This window comes from Camelus bactrianus, chromosome X (assembly GCF_048773025.1).
Source record: "Camelus bactrianus isolate YW-2024 breed Bactrian camel chromosome X, ASM4877302v1, whole genome shotgun sequence".
Lineage (NCBI taxonomy): Eukaryota > Metazoa > Chordata > Mammalia > Artiodactyla > Camelidae > Camelus > Camelus bactrianus.
This window is the reverse complement of record NC_133575.1, coordinates 74,427,264-74,441,465: the sequence shown is the minus strand read 5'-3', so window position 1 is coordinate 74,441,465 and position 14,202 is coordinate 74,427,264. Positions and strand designations below refer to the sequence as shown.

The window sequence follows — 14,202 nt, the reverse complement described above, 5'->3', positions numbered from 1 at the left end:
GTTGCAAAGGGGGATCGTGGGGGTAGAAAGATACTCAGTCTTTTAACTACTTAATTCTTCATTGTTACTTCTTTTTATCTAGGAAAAGAATCAACAGTTTAGACAAGGCATAGTGTGCATTCCGGAGAGCATGTAAGTCAGGAGTTAGTTTCAATTGCTTAATGATCGCATTCCTATAATTAGGTTCTTTTAAGGTTGGAGCCGGGGCAGAAAAGGGCAAACAGAAAAGGGGCAAAGAGCTGCTTTCATTAAGACCACACAATGTAAATATGAGCAATATATTTGTCTTAGGTTGGTTTCCCTAAAGCAGACCCTGAAATGTGAGATTCTCACCTGGGATACTTATAAGGTAGTGAGGGAGGCAGGATAAGGAAAGAAAAGACCTAGGCAAAGACATCCTTTCAGATGAAGTCTATCCCGTGGGGTGATCTGCAATGCAAATTTCACCTCAGAGTTATGCCACCCTTGCTTGGGGCAAGGGACTGAAGCTTTTGCTGGCCTGTGCCATTAACTAAGGCTCACGTCGGTGGAGGGTAAAACCCAGGCGCTTCTGCTGGAGCTGGCTCCAGTCTTTCAAGGGCAATCTTCCACTTAAGGTTTTAGGTAAGAGTTGTTAGCACAGGCAGCAGATGGTAAAAGAGATTCTCAGGCCATCAACAAAATCTGCTGCAAAAACCAACAATAATTCTCTAGAAGGAAAATATATCTTAAAATGTTTAACTTTACAAGAAAAGAGGAAAAAAGGAATTAAAATGATAATGCAGTATCTCTGCTTTTTACCAATTATATTAGCATACTTTTTAAAATGATAATTTGCATTACTGAGATGTGGCAAAGCGGATGCAGCCATACATTGCTGGCATCATCATAAATTACTAGAAATATTTGGAACAGTAACTATTGAGAACCTTAAAATTTTAAAACTTTCAACCTAAGAATACCACTTTCAGTATTAGTGACCTTAACGAATAATCTAAAATGGAGAAAAGATAACATGCATACAATTGTTCATCTCAGTATTACTTACAGCCATGTAGAATGGAAAGCAATTTAAGTCTGTAGCAACAACAACAAAGTCACTAAATAAATGTTTTGTGTATTTACTCTGTAGACTATTTTTAACCATTGAAAAATGCAGTTGTGTAGATTAGTTTGCAAAATGGAATGGTGCTTATTGGGCAAAGTGAAGTTAAAAAAAGAGAGAGAGAGCATATAAAATTACCAGTGCACTCTTTTCCAAAATATCAGTGGCTGTGTGTAGGTGAGTTATTTATGAGTGATCTCTTCTTGTTTCTCAAATTCTTTTTTGTGGAATTTTGTTTCAGTTATTCAAATAAGTGTCTTTAAAAACAAACCAAGGAATTACCTTTTGAAAATGAAACAAGGGTTCTTAGATGTTTACTTCCCTGCACCTTTAGGAGAGAGGTTGAAGATTTGTTCATAAAATCTTCTCAAAATCAGTTGTTTAAGCCAGTTCTTTTGTGAGCACAGTGCTGAGTAATAGTGAGAAACAGGGTCCCTTCCATAGCCAACCTAGCACTTAGGGAGTTCCCACTCTTCTCAGTATTCCCATTAATCCTTTAGAGTGCTTTCATTCATTTAACCACTGAAAAAACTACAGCTCTACTATATGCAACACATTATGCTCACTGTTAGAAATATGAAGAAAAATAAGAGGGATTTTACCCGTGAGGAACTCATAGATCAGTGGAGGAGGAACAACTAAAATGGGTTGAGTGCCAGAACAGAAATAGGATGAAGTATTACTGGAATGAAGAGAAAAGAGCAAGGATACTCAGATAGCACGTCTCTGAGTATCTGTGATTCTGTTATTCAGTGTCTATCGTTGCAAGTTTCCCATGCAGCAATTCTTCAGCGTTAACTCTCTTTGGGCAATTCTGTGAGTGTAAGACTCAATAAATAGGTTTTCTAACCTGAGAATATTCTAATTCTTTCATTTCACATCATTTACATTAAATTGATTCCTTTCTCCAATATACTGTAACTGCTATAGATGATTCTGGCTCTCTGTTTGAGTTTCTTAAAAATATTTGTTCTCTTTCTATTAATATCTCCTAAAGAAACATGAGATGACAGAAGGATTCTGTTAGACTAATAACCAACTGAGAGACTGAGACACAAAAAGAATACCTCTCTGTCAGGGGATTTCATTTATAAGTAATAGGAAACTCAATTCAAAATGACTTTCAAAAATAAATGGTAAACATGGGGTTAGAGAAGGTGGGCTGCAGCGTTGGTAAGATCCAGAGCTTTGTGATGCCATGAGGACTGCAGCTATGTTTTCCTATAATTATCTTGGCTCTTCCCTTCTCTTATGTTGGCTTTATTTTCAGGCTGGCTACCCTCAGTGTAGCTGGGTGGCTGACAGCAGCTCCCAGATTTACATGCTTTCTTACTCTCATCAAGCCAGGAAGAAAGGAGCCATGTCTCCTTCAAATATTGAACAAAAGTCTTGGACATACCTCTGATGCAACTTTCTCAGTCACGTGCCCACACTGAGCAGATAACATTAGCAAAGTAATTGAATATATATATATAGTATATATAATTGTACTGTATGTATATATTGTATATATAATATATATATTGACTCTGTGTGTGTGTGTGTCCATCCGTTTCTATTGCTGGAACTAGGTGTAGGGTTAATCCCACCTAAATCAAATATCTGTGACAGAATGAAAAGGGATAAAATGCATGTTCAAGTGGTGATCAATCTGCCCAATACAAACTGACATAGTATCTAATACATACTAAGTACTCAACAAATATTTGTTTCACTTTATTTCATTTTCCTTACATATCTAATGCTTTCAACACTAAGGAGAAAAAGAAGACTCATTCATGCATTTTCACACCAGAAAAAAAAAAATGATCTTCAAAGGGAATGAAATCCTTTATAATTTTGCAATGCTGCATAAGTGCAAAGTATGGGTTAAAATTCTGTGACTTGATTTATAAATCTAATGTTCTTCTTGTGCTCCGATGCCAATGCATTTCAAGTGTGGGAGAAAAAGATTCTGAAGACATGTGGAAAAGGGTGGGTGGCATGGTATTTCCCACATGGAACATATTTTTAGTCTCTGCTACCCACCAGTGTCTAGAGTGTTTTTTCTGAGTAGGATTTTTCAATTTCCTTTTCAATCTGTGCGCTTAACCAATCCTTTTTCTCTTTACTACATCAAGTTGAGGTTTGACATTTGGAAGTTCCTGTGTTAAATAAATATTTTACAATATTATATCATGGTCAATAGAGTCAGGTGCCCCACAACTCTATGTTATATGTAAGAATGCTTACAATACCTTATCATTATTCAACATCCATTTCCCTGGACTTTTCTGCTGATTTACTCTGAAAACATAAAGAAAAGAGTAGTCATTAGTTAGATTGTACTTTTATTTTCTTTATATAATTGCTTAAATGCGTCACTTATGATTTGCTTAAGGGTAAAATCAAATGAAGTAATTTTTTCCACTTTTCCTGATGACCCAAGTCTGCAAACTTCAAGTCTATGCAAATGTAGTACTTGTAACAAATTATTTTAGGCAAGCACCTTCTGAAGAAGATGCAATGAATTTTAGCCTTTAGGAATTCTGAGCTATTAGGAAGTCTGGCATAGCACTAATAAAACACAAACACTTATAGTCAAATCTGATTTCTGATGCTGCTAAGTGGGAACTTAAGCTTAACATAAGAGGCAATTTAGCATATAAATGTGTCCCATAAAAGCAAGATGTTGGCAGTTCAAAACAATAAATGTTAACCTTCGGGCAGGCTGTTACTGAGGTGTTAAAGGCCCCTGAAATTTTAACGAACTTGTTTATATATAACTAAGAATTTTCTACACTAAATATCTTGCCTGAATTTATCCACTCCCAATCTCATGCCATACTACAGGAGACATTCGAGAAGTTACACCTGAAGTAATTGACCTTTTCATTGGATTCTTTCAGCAAAAGTTTTACTTCAACCTTTTCCCTTAACTTTTAATGTTTGCATCTGTCATCTGTTCTGAGAACTCTCTACATACATTCTAGTGGCAGTCTATTCCTCAGGACCAAGAAGAGGAATGAAATATCTTTCTGAACTTGGAGAGCCATTTTCAATGCAAGTACATCACAATGTTTTTTATAATCTAAATAATATGAGTGTTGCCAAAAGATCGGCCCCCAAACCCCGATGATCCAAATAACTCAGAGACGGGGTCTTGGAGCTTAGAAGAAAAGAGGCAGCTTTGTTGCTTTGCTGGGCAAAGGGGACTCACAGCAGGCTAGCGCCTTGAAAACTGTGAACCCCCCTTGGGGATGGGGCAGGGTGATTATATAGGCATAGCTCAAACAGTAAAGCATCGATAACAATCAACAGAATCATTTTCTCATCAGAAGACTTAGAATGGCAAATGGCATCATGATGCCTCCAGGAGACCAATTCTATAGAGGCTAACGGTTGTCCCTCTTTTTATTACTTTATCTTATAAGTGCCCAAGATGTGGTCTTCTTGGTAATTCAGGCTATTTTGTAAGGTTACAATCCCGTTAACTTCTCCCTGGAGAATGGACTCAGAGACCAAGCATGATTATTGCTTTAGATTACTGGAATAAAATAGAAACAGTAAAATTAATAGCTTTATTTTAACAACGGGCCTGCAGCTGTGAGTAGCCACTGGTCAGTCAGGTTAGTTAACCGTTTTAAGAGCAAGCATAAGAATAAGCAATCTGTTAGCCTAAATGTGACCATTTTATTAATTCTCCTCCACAAGGATGGCTTTATTTCTTTCTCACTTTTCTAAACAGATACAGATCATGGTCATATATACCCAAGAGACCTCTGCCAGTTGCTCTAACCCTCAAGAGAAATCAAACTGTCTTCACAGCGGAATTCATTGAAAGGGGAACCCAGTTTAATTTAATTGAATCAGTAGTCCAGAGAAGATTCTTCCATGTAGATAGAAACTCTTAAAAACTCCACAATATCAAGTTAAAAAAGTCCAGACTTTCTGAAGCCATTCATATTGTTGACCAACCATTTCTGGTCAGACTCCTTCTGAGTCTTCATCATCCTATTAGTTCTCATAATAGTCTTTTGGATTTTTTTCTGCATCTTCAGCTGGGTCCTCTTCCATGGTTCCCTACCTCTTCAAGTTAGACGTTCCCCCAATTTTACCCTCATGTCCCTTTGCCTCTCTTTGTTTTTCTTTCTATGTCTATGCTGATTCCATTTATTCCCAGAGAGTTTCAGTTATACCTATGAAGTTGACCCCAAAATCTCTGTATCAAGTCCTCCTTATCATTTGAGCTTGTGATATAATTTTCAACTTCTGCTGCTTCTTGCTACTTAGATAGGTTATTAATAAACTTAACAATTCTAAAACTTAACATATCATCTTTCTTTTAAAAACAATAGTGTTATAAAAAAAAAAAAAAAAAACACAGGCCCCAAATGACATCGCCTGAACTAAAACTCATGATACTGAATCTAGATTTAATACCTGATCTAATTGCAGTCTCAACTTCTCCCAGAAATGTAATCTCAATTGACCAGTCTAGAATTTTCTGTCATGCATCACTAAGCTCATCTGTCACATGGGTCCTCTCCATTCCCCTGAGGAAGAAGAAGAAATCTGCATGATAAAACGCTTGCCTTCCCTTACCTGCCCCCGCCTCCAAAAGATGTCCTGGCCTAAAAATAACCCTTTCTTTTATTTTAATACCTTCGTGCCCCACCCTCCTCCTGCCTATGAAATTGTTCCATTTTGTACAACCCCTCAGAACTCCCTTCTAGTTGCTGGATGGGATGCTGCCCCATTCATGAATCATTGAATAAAGACAATTAGATCTTCAAATTTACTTAATTGAATTTTTGGGTTTTAACACTAGTAAATAATAATAAAATGTCAGGTGTCATTCTAGGTGCTTTCCATATAATAAGGCATTAAATTCCCAAAACAACCTTTTGAAGTAGGTACTATTTTTACCATCACTCCCATTTTACTGATAAGGAAACTGAGGCACAGAAAGTTTCATTGACTACCCATTGTCATACAGCTGGTAAATAGTAGAGACAGGATCTGAGCTTGAAAAATCTAGCACTAGGATCATTGTTCTTAACTACTTCATTTTGCTGTATTGCATAGTTTCCCTTACCATTTTCTTTTGATTTTATCTCCATTCCCCTCACATCAACCCTTGTCATCATTTTTTTCCTTTTTCTTGTCACGCCTCACCTCTTCCCACATCAGATCAGTTGCTAAATTATGAAGTCTTGTATTTCTACCACTTCAGGCTTGTTTTTAATTTTGTGAGAGAGTGGACTCAATTTGTCCTCCTGACTCCAGCCTTTCTCCATTCTAATGCAGGGGTGGGGAGATTAATTTTCCTATAGCACAGCTCTAATGAAGTTTCTAACAAGTTTCTTTCCACTTACAGAAAAACAAAAACAAAATAGACTCTTCCTGCTGAAATTCGTGGCTCTCCACAATATATAACTCCAACTCACTTTTCTAAGCTTATTTATTGTGTTCCTAATACATGAGATCTGTACCTTAGCCATGTTGGACTGCTCAGTCCTGTCTACGGTAACCTCCTCATCTAATTCTGTCCCTAATTTCATGGTTACTCATTTTTTAGTCCTTACACACAGCAAATATAATCTGGCTGTTATTCCCTGCCTTTCCTAATTGCAACTCTGCAACTAGCACTATTGAGCTCCAATATGTAGGCTCAATCTTGCCCATTTTAGGGACCAGAACCAAACAGTCCTAATGTTATATGAAGAATGCTGTTTTGTGGTTAAAAAAAATAAACAAGCAATAAATAAATAGGAAAAGAAATAGAAGTAGCCATTAACAAATAAAATATTAAATATTGTTTATAATTTAAAAATTAAAGTTAAGATAATAGCTAAGGATATATGAGAGAGTCACCTTCATTAATTTGTGATGGGAATTTTTTTTTTTTACTATATCACTATAAATTTTATTCAGAAACCCATCTTTGTTGGTTTTTTGTTGTTGTTTTTAAAAATTCCCATAATGAACTAGTTTGGTCAGTCAACTACACTTTCTAGCAAATACAGGGTAAAAAATGGCTTGGCTCAAAATTGCCCAGATCTTTCATGATCTCTCCACCACCTCCTGTGGCACTCCAGTCCCCAGGCCCTGACTTCCATCTATGCTTCTTGCAACAACGCCGGTATAAATACCACCACAGTTCTCTAGAAATGGGTTTCAAATGCATGAAATTGCAGAAACCTCCTCGTTTACACACTCCCTTTTCATACTGGTGGTAGCAGGCTTCTCTGAAGTCTGTCCTATGGGAGAGCTCAGCTTGGATGGGCTGTATGTTAAACCAACCGTTATTCAAATCAATAGCAGCCTTTTCCACATCTTCTTCTGGATGAAACTTGACATACACGTATCCAATTAGGTGATCTCCAAAGTTATCACAGATAGTCTTCTCTTCAACTTAAATATACTTTTCTATTTATGCAAAAACCTCTTCAAAAAAATTCATCATTGTGTACCTGCATTTCGACATTACTCACAGCACAGCACAAACTGTCAGTAGGCAATGAAGAGTATTGAAGGTTAGGACAATAGTCTGCTCAGTTTATTGTGCAACCAAGAGAATCTGTCTCCATGAGGACATGCTCCAATTTTGAAATAAAATGAACAGTTGACTTTGTGTTTCTTGGTGCTGAAAATGGAGACCAAATAAATTCTCTCCCATTCCCCACCTGCCGCTGGCCACCACTGCTGCCCGCGCAGTCGACCCTCTATGAAGGGAATTTAAATTGGCACAACCTTTGGGTAAAGCAACTGATCAAAAGCCTACAACAGAAAACAAATAGGAAGAAAAAAACTTTAAATATTCATTACAATAACAATCACTAAGTTAAGTATAGTATATCCATTCTATTGAATTATTTATACTTATATGTATGAGATAGATTTTTAAGATATATTGCCAATTGAACAGGAAAGGCTGCAGAATGTTGAACACCATATTTGTATCAACATATACAGATAAAACATCCAGTACTCTGTATTTCTATGATTACATTTATGGACACATAAATACAGCAAAAAAACACTTATAATATTAAAATTATATTTTAAAATGTTTATATGCTTTGTTGTGGTTGATCATATTCTAGGACAATGTTTTGGATAATCAAAAAATACACAAAGATGTATCTAAATTTATGTGTTAATTATAATGTGGTAACTCTAAGGTCCAATATTAGTGCAATGTTAAATAAATTTTGGTACATACATATGGTGCTTTGAAAATCATATGTAAATGTTTATAACATACTGTTATATAAGTAAAGTAGGTTATAGTTTACATAGTTTACATCTCTGGTGTCAAACACAGGGCCTGACACTGACAAGTGAATGTTGAATGAATACATGTGCCTATATTATAATATTATTTGGAAAAAAAAAGATAGTATGCATGCTCAAAGTTTAGCAGGACGTTGACTGAAAATTCAACAGTGATTACTGATGGATTATAGGCAGAAGAATATTTTAAATATCACCCCACTCACATATCTCTTTCTCAAACAGCTATTTGCTGTGGTAGAAAGAATAACAGTCCCCCGAATATGTCCATGTCCTAATTCCTGGAACCCGTGACTATGTTTTCTTCATGGCAAAGGGACTATACAGATGTGATTAAGATTAAGGAAATGGAGGGAAGATTATCCCAGATTAACCAGGTGGGCCCTACCTAATCGAATGAGTCTTTAAAAGGAGAAAACCTTTCCCAGCTGTGGTCAAAGAGAGACATGTGACAATGTAACTGTCAAAGATTTGACATTAATGGTTTTAAAGATGGAGGAAGGAGGCCACAAGCCAAGAAATGTGGGTGACCTTTAGAAGCTGGAAGTGAATTCTCTGCTAGAGCCTCCAAAAAGGAATGTAGCTTTGTTGACAGCTTGATTTTAGTTGTGAGACCCATGTTAGATTTATGACCCATAAAACTATAATAAATTTGTGTTGTTTTAAGCCAGTAAGTTTGTGGTAATTTGTTATGGCTGCAACAGGAAACAAACACATTTGTTGAATACAAATTCAAAGTATAGACACACAGAAAGAAAAAAAAATCACCTTTAATCCCACACTCAGATATAAATACCATAACAGTATGATGTATATAACATTTTCCTTCATAAATATAACACATCTCCATAAAAGGCAACTTCATTCTTCCAGTTGCTCAGGTGAAAACTTCTTGGGGTCAGTATTGACTTTTTTTCTTTTCTACGCCACATTCAATTAGTCAGCTTTATATTTGTAACAATCTGACCATTCTCACCATCTCCAAATACTATCTGGTCCAAGCCACCAGGAGCTCTCACTTGGCTTGTATTCTGATAACCTCTAAATCTTCTCCCTGCATCCATACTTTCCCTGCTAGTCTGTTCACCATAGAGCAGCCAACATGATCCTTTACAAATATGTATCAGTCACCTTCTAAAGGTGTCCTCTCTCTTTCAGAATAAAAGCTAAATTCCCCACAGTTGCTTAAAGTCCCTAGAAAGATATGGTCCTCGGCTGCTTCTCTGATCTCATTTCCTGTCACTGTTGCTCTCAGTCACTTCACTCCAGACATACTACCCTCCATGTTTCCCCCTCCACCCCAAAAACCAATCATGTTAGTAAAAAAGGACCTTTCCACTCTCTGATTCTTTTGCTTAGAATGTTTCCCTAAAGGTGTCTGTATGGCTCAGTTTCATTTCCCTTGGGTTCTGGCTCAAATAGTATCTTATCCCCATGGCTTTCTAAGACCTCCCTCTATAAAATAACACTATCCTCCTCATATTCTCTATCCCCTTACCTTGCTTTATTTTTCCTCATAATGCTCATCACTTTCTGAAATAAATTATATATATTTCATATCATACATGAAATTGTGTATTTATATGCATTTTGTTTTGTTATGTATCTTACAAGCATCTGTATGTCTTTTCTTTTTTTTTCCAGGATATGAAAAACCATAGATAACATACATCTTTTTCTCTTATGTTTTTGAAATAACGTGTATATAATAGGATCTGTGCCTAACTACTTTTGTAAGTGTACTTCTTTGAGTTTGAGGCTATTATGCATATTGCCACTGTGAGCACTCTTGTTGGTGTGCCTTGTGTAGGGGTTTTTGTTTGTTTGTTTGTTTGTTTTTGCATTTATCCTTCTTGATGTTCTCTGAGCTTCCTGTATCTATGGTTTTGTGTCTGACATTAATTAGGGGGAAATTCATCACATGTATGTTACATCTTTTGTAGTTGTACCACAGTCCTTAGATATTCTGTTTATTTCAGTCTTTGTTTTCTTTGTTTTTCAGTTTTGGAGGATTCTTTTGAAATATTCTCAAGCTCAGCGATTCTTTCCTCAGCCATGTCCAGTCTACTAATACGCCCATCAGAGATATCCTTCATTTCTGTTACAGTGTTTTTAATTGTTAGCATTTCTTTTTTGGTTGTTTCTTAGAATGTTGATCTTTCTGTTTACATTGCCTATCTGTCCTTGCATGTTGTCTACTTTATCTATTAGAACCCTTACCATCTTAATTATAGTTGTTTTAAATTCCTAGTCTGACGATCCCAATGTCCCTGCTGTGTCTCGTTCTGATGCTTGCTCTGTCTCTTTAAATTGTGTTTTTTGCCTTGTCTGTATCTGTGCCTTGTAATTCTTAATTAATAGCTAGAAATGATGTACTGGGTGAAAGGAACTGCTGTAAATAGGACTTCAGAAATGGTGGTAAGGTCTCGGGGGAGGGGAAGCATTCTGTAGTACTGTGGTTAGGTCTCAGTCTTTTAATGAGCCTATGCCTCTGAACTTTGAGCTTCGTGATGTTTATCAGCCTTTTTCTTTCTCCCCACTTAGGTGAGACAGGATGGGTAGAGTGGGCTAGAGTTGAGTATTTCCCTTCCTGCACATGGAAGACTAGAGCTGACTGAAGTTGGGTATTTTCCTTTGACCAGGTCAATTAGGCTGTGATAAAACCCCAGCAGGTTTGGCTCCAGTTAACTTGTTTCTCCGAGGGCAGACTTGTTAAAAAGACAGAGTGCTCTGGTGCATTTCAAAATGATTGCTTTTCCACTTCTCCTACTGGAAGCACAAGGGAATTTCTCTCTAGTATGTACTGTGACAAACTGTTGAAGCTCCTGGAAGTAAATCTCACAAAATTTTGGGCACCCCCTCCTCTGACTGGGTCCCCTGGGATTTTTCACTCTCAAAGTTATTCACACTGAGCATCTAGCAATTCATCAGTTACAGTACAGGTTTTCCTACCCTACCACTGGTTCCCTTGTTGGCTTCTGCTCATGAGCCTCTGCTCTGGTAACCTGTGCCTCCTTGTATTCACTTGTCTGTCTCTCCAGTTTAGGGGGCAGCAGTTTGTCCTGTGTCTTCTCATCTCTTACAGATCCAAGAGGAGTTGTTCATTTTCAGTCTGTTCAGCTTTTTATTTGTTAGCACAGAGTGTCAACTTCCAAACTCCTAACATGTAGAATTGGAAACTGGAAGTCATAAAGGTTTTAAGAACTCACTCCAATTGCTTTATATCCCAATATCCTCATCTGTGAGATTTCTTAAATTGCCTTTTATAACATGAAATATGTCAAGAATTTATGTTTTCACAGAAAGTACATGGGTTAAACAATCTTAAGTCTGTGTTTGCAATAAGTCCTTTTGGATATCTTCACGTATGAATGAAAACTTGATGGAGTATAAAATTCATGGGTGATAACTTTCACTCCAAAACTCTGTAAACCTTGTTCTATGCATCAAATACCTGTATTATTTTAACATTATCTATTTGTATAATTTTATAACAATACTGTACATTTTGATCATAGTGGCTTGATGATACATTTTAATAGCTGCTGAAGTGGGTCTTCATTATTTGCATTTGTTATCATTTTATTGGACGTACTCAGGCACATATTATTTTATATAATCTTTGAAATTATTTTAAACCAATTTTAATAATTCCAGCCCCAAACACTTGTATTCTAAATAAAAATGCATTAAATTCATAAATTAATTTTATCAGAATTAATATTTTCATGGTATTTACTTCCATTTTAAAAACATGAAACTGTTTTCTAGTTGTTCTGATATGATTTTATGTTCTTCAATTTGATTTTTTGATAAAGGTTTTATTGAGATATAATTCACATACTATACAATGTACCCATTTGAGTGTATTATTTAATGACTTTTAGTATGTTCACAAGAGTTGTGTAACCATCACCATAATCAATTTTAGAATATTTTTATTATCCCCCAAAGAAGCATTATGCACTTTAGCTGTCCTCCTGAAATCGTCCCCATCTACCCAAGCCTCAGGGAACCATTAATACTCTCAGTCTCTATAAATTTGCCTATTCTGAATATTCTATATAAATAGAATCACATTATATATGATCTTTTGTAGCATGTATCAATATTTCATTTATTTTTATTGCTGAATAATATTCCATTATATGGACATGCCACATTTAGTTATCCATACATCAGTTGATGGATGTTTCGATTGTTTTCACTTTTTGGCTATTAGGAATATTATGAACATTCATGTACAAGTTTTTATGTGGACATATGTTTTCATCTCTCTTGGATATATAACTAGAAGTAGAAATGCTGGATCATATGGTAAATCTATGTTTAAAATTTCAAAGAACTGTCAGATAGTTTTCCAAAGTGCACCATTTTACATTCCACCAGCAATGCATAAGAGTTCCAATTTTTCCACATCTTTGTGAATATTTATCTTTTTATTATAGCAATTCTATTGGTTGAAAAGTAGAATCTCATTGTGGTTTTGATTTGCATTATCTTAAATGATTACTTATGTTGAACATCTTTTCACATACCTATTGCCCATTTGTATATATTCCTTTGAGGAATGTATACTCAAATTTTTTGCTCATTTTAAAATTCCATTATTTTTATTTTTAATATCAAGTTGTAAGAGGTATGATTTTCAAATATCTTCTCCCATATTCTGTCTCATTCTGTGAGTTGTATTTTTTCTTTCTCGATGGACTCATTTGTAGCACAAACATCTGATTTTGATAAAATCAAATCTATTTTTTCTTCTGGACTAGTTCACAGTAGGTGTAGAAGAGTCTCCATTAGTAAAAGAGTGTGAATTGTGTGAACACTTTTCAAACTTCTGCTTGTGTCATATTTAATAATGTTTTATTAGTCAAAGCAATTCACACGATCAAGGTGAAACTGAAAGTGTAGAAAGATAAACTTAGCTTCTTAATGGGAGGAGCTGAAAAATATTGTGGCTTATTTTGGCAACTATCGCATTCTTAGTTAAGTGAAACTTCTACTGTGATTTTTCATTCCACAACTAGCACCCAGAGCTCTGAAACTTGCCTAAGCCCAGTTCACAGTGTGTTTTTGAACACTAAAAATTAGGCTTTTCAATTTAAGAGTCAGCTGTACAATTCTATTGCCTTTGGCTAGTCTCTAACTTGCTTATCCTATTACCTGCTACTAAGAATGCAGAATGCCACCCCAGACCTAACACTTTCCTATCACCATACCTTTTTTAGGAAACCTAACTTACTCTAGCTTGTCTTCTATTTATTTATATACTGTCTTTGCTACTAGATGATAAATGACTTTGAGAGAAAGGATCATATATTACTTCTCTGTCTCTGACAGTCTTGCACAAGACCCTGCCTTTTGTCTTTTCTCTGTATTTGTAGAAACCACTGAACCAGAACCCAGATTCTCATTGTGTTTTTGTTTTTTTAGCCTTGCCACATTCCAGGCATAAGATTTGGATATGTAGGTGTTCCATAAGTCATTTACTACAATTACACTTCAGATTGATCTATGGTAGTTATAGATTTCACATATCTATGGAAACTTAATTGAACAAACTGGTCCAGTAAGAACATCTGATCACTGCATCATTGAATTTTATGCTTTATTGTTCTACACATGTATTTGCAATAATCAGCTTGTTGTACTTATTTAGATGAAGGCATATGAAAAAGCTTTAATGAATAGGTTTCTATTTCCATTTTTCTTACTGGAAATTTGTTCATTATTAGTTGCTAACTATTCTCTCTTTCTCTCTCTCTCTCTCTCTTTCTCTCATTGTTGTTAGTCCTTTTTAATACACAAATTAACCTACATTTGGCTAGTATGAGCCC

The 14,202-nt window shown here is 35.7% G+C and overlaps 1 pseudogene; it reads right to left on the bottom strand.

The window, feature by feature from the left end:
• Positions 1–7,079: 7,079 nt before the first annotated feature.
• LOC105067171 (splicing factor U2AF 35 kDa subunit-like) lies at positions 7,080–9,426 on the bottom strand (annotated as a pseudogene).
• Positions 9,427–14,202: the final 4,776 nt, after the last annotated feature.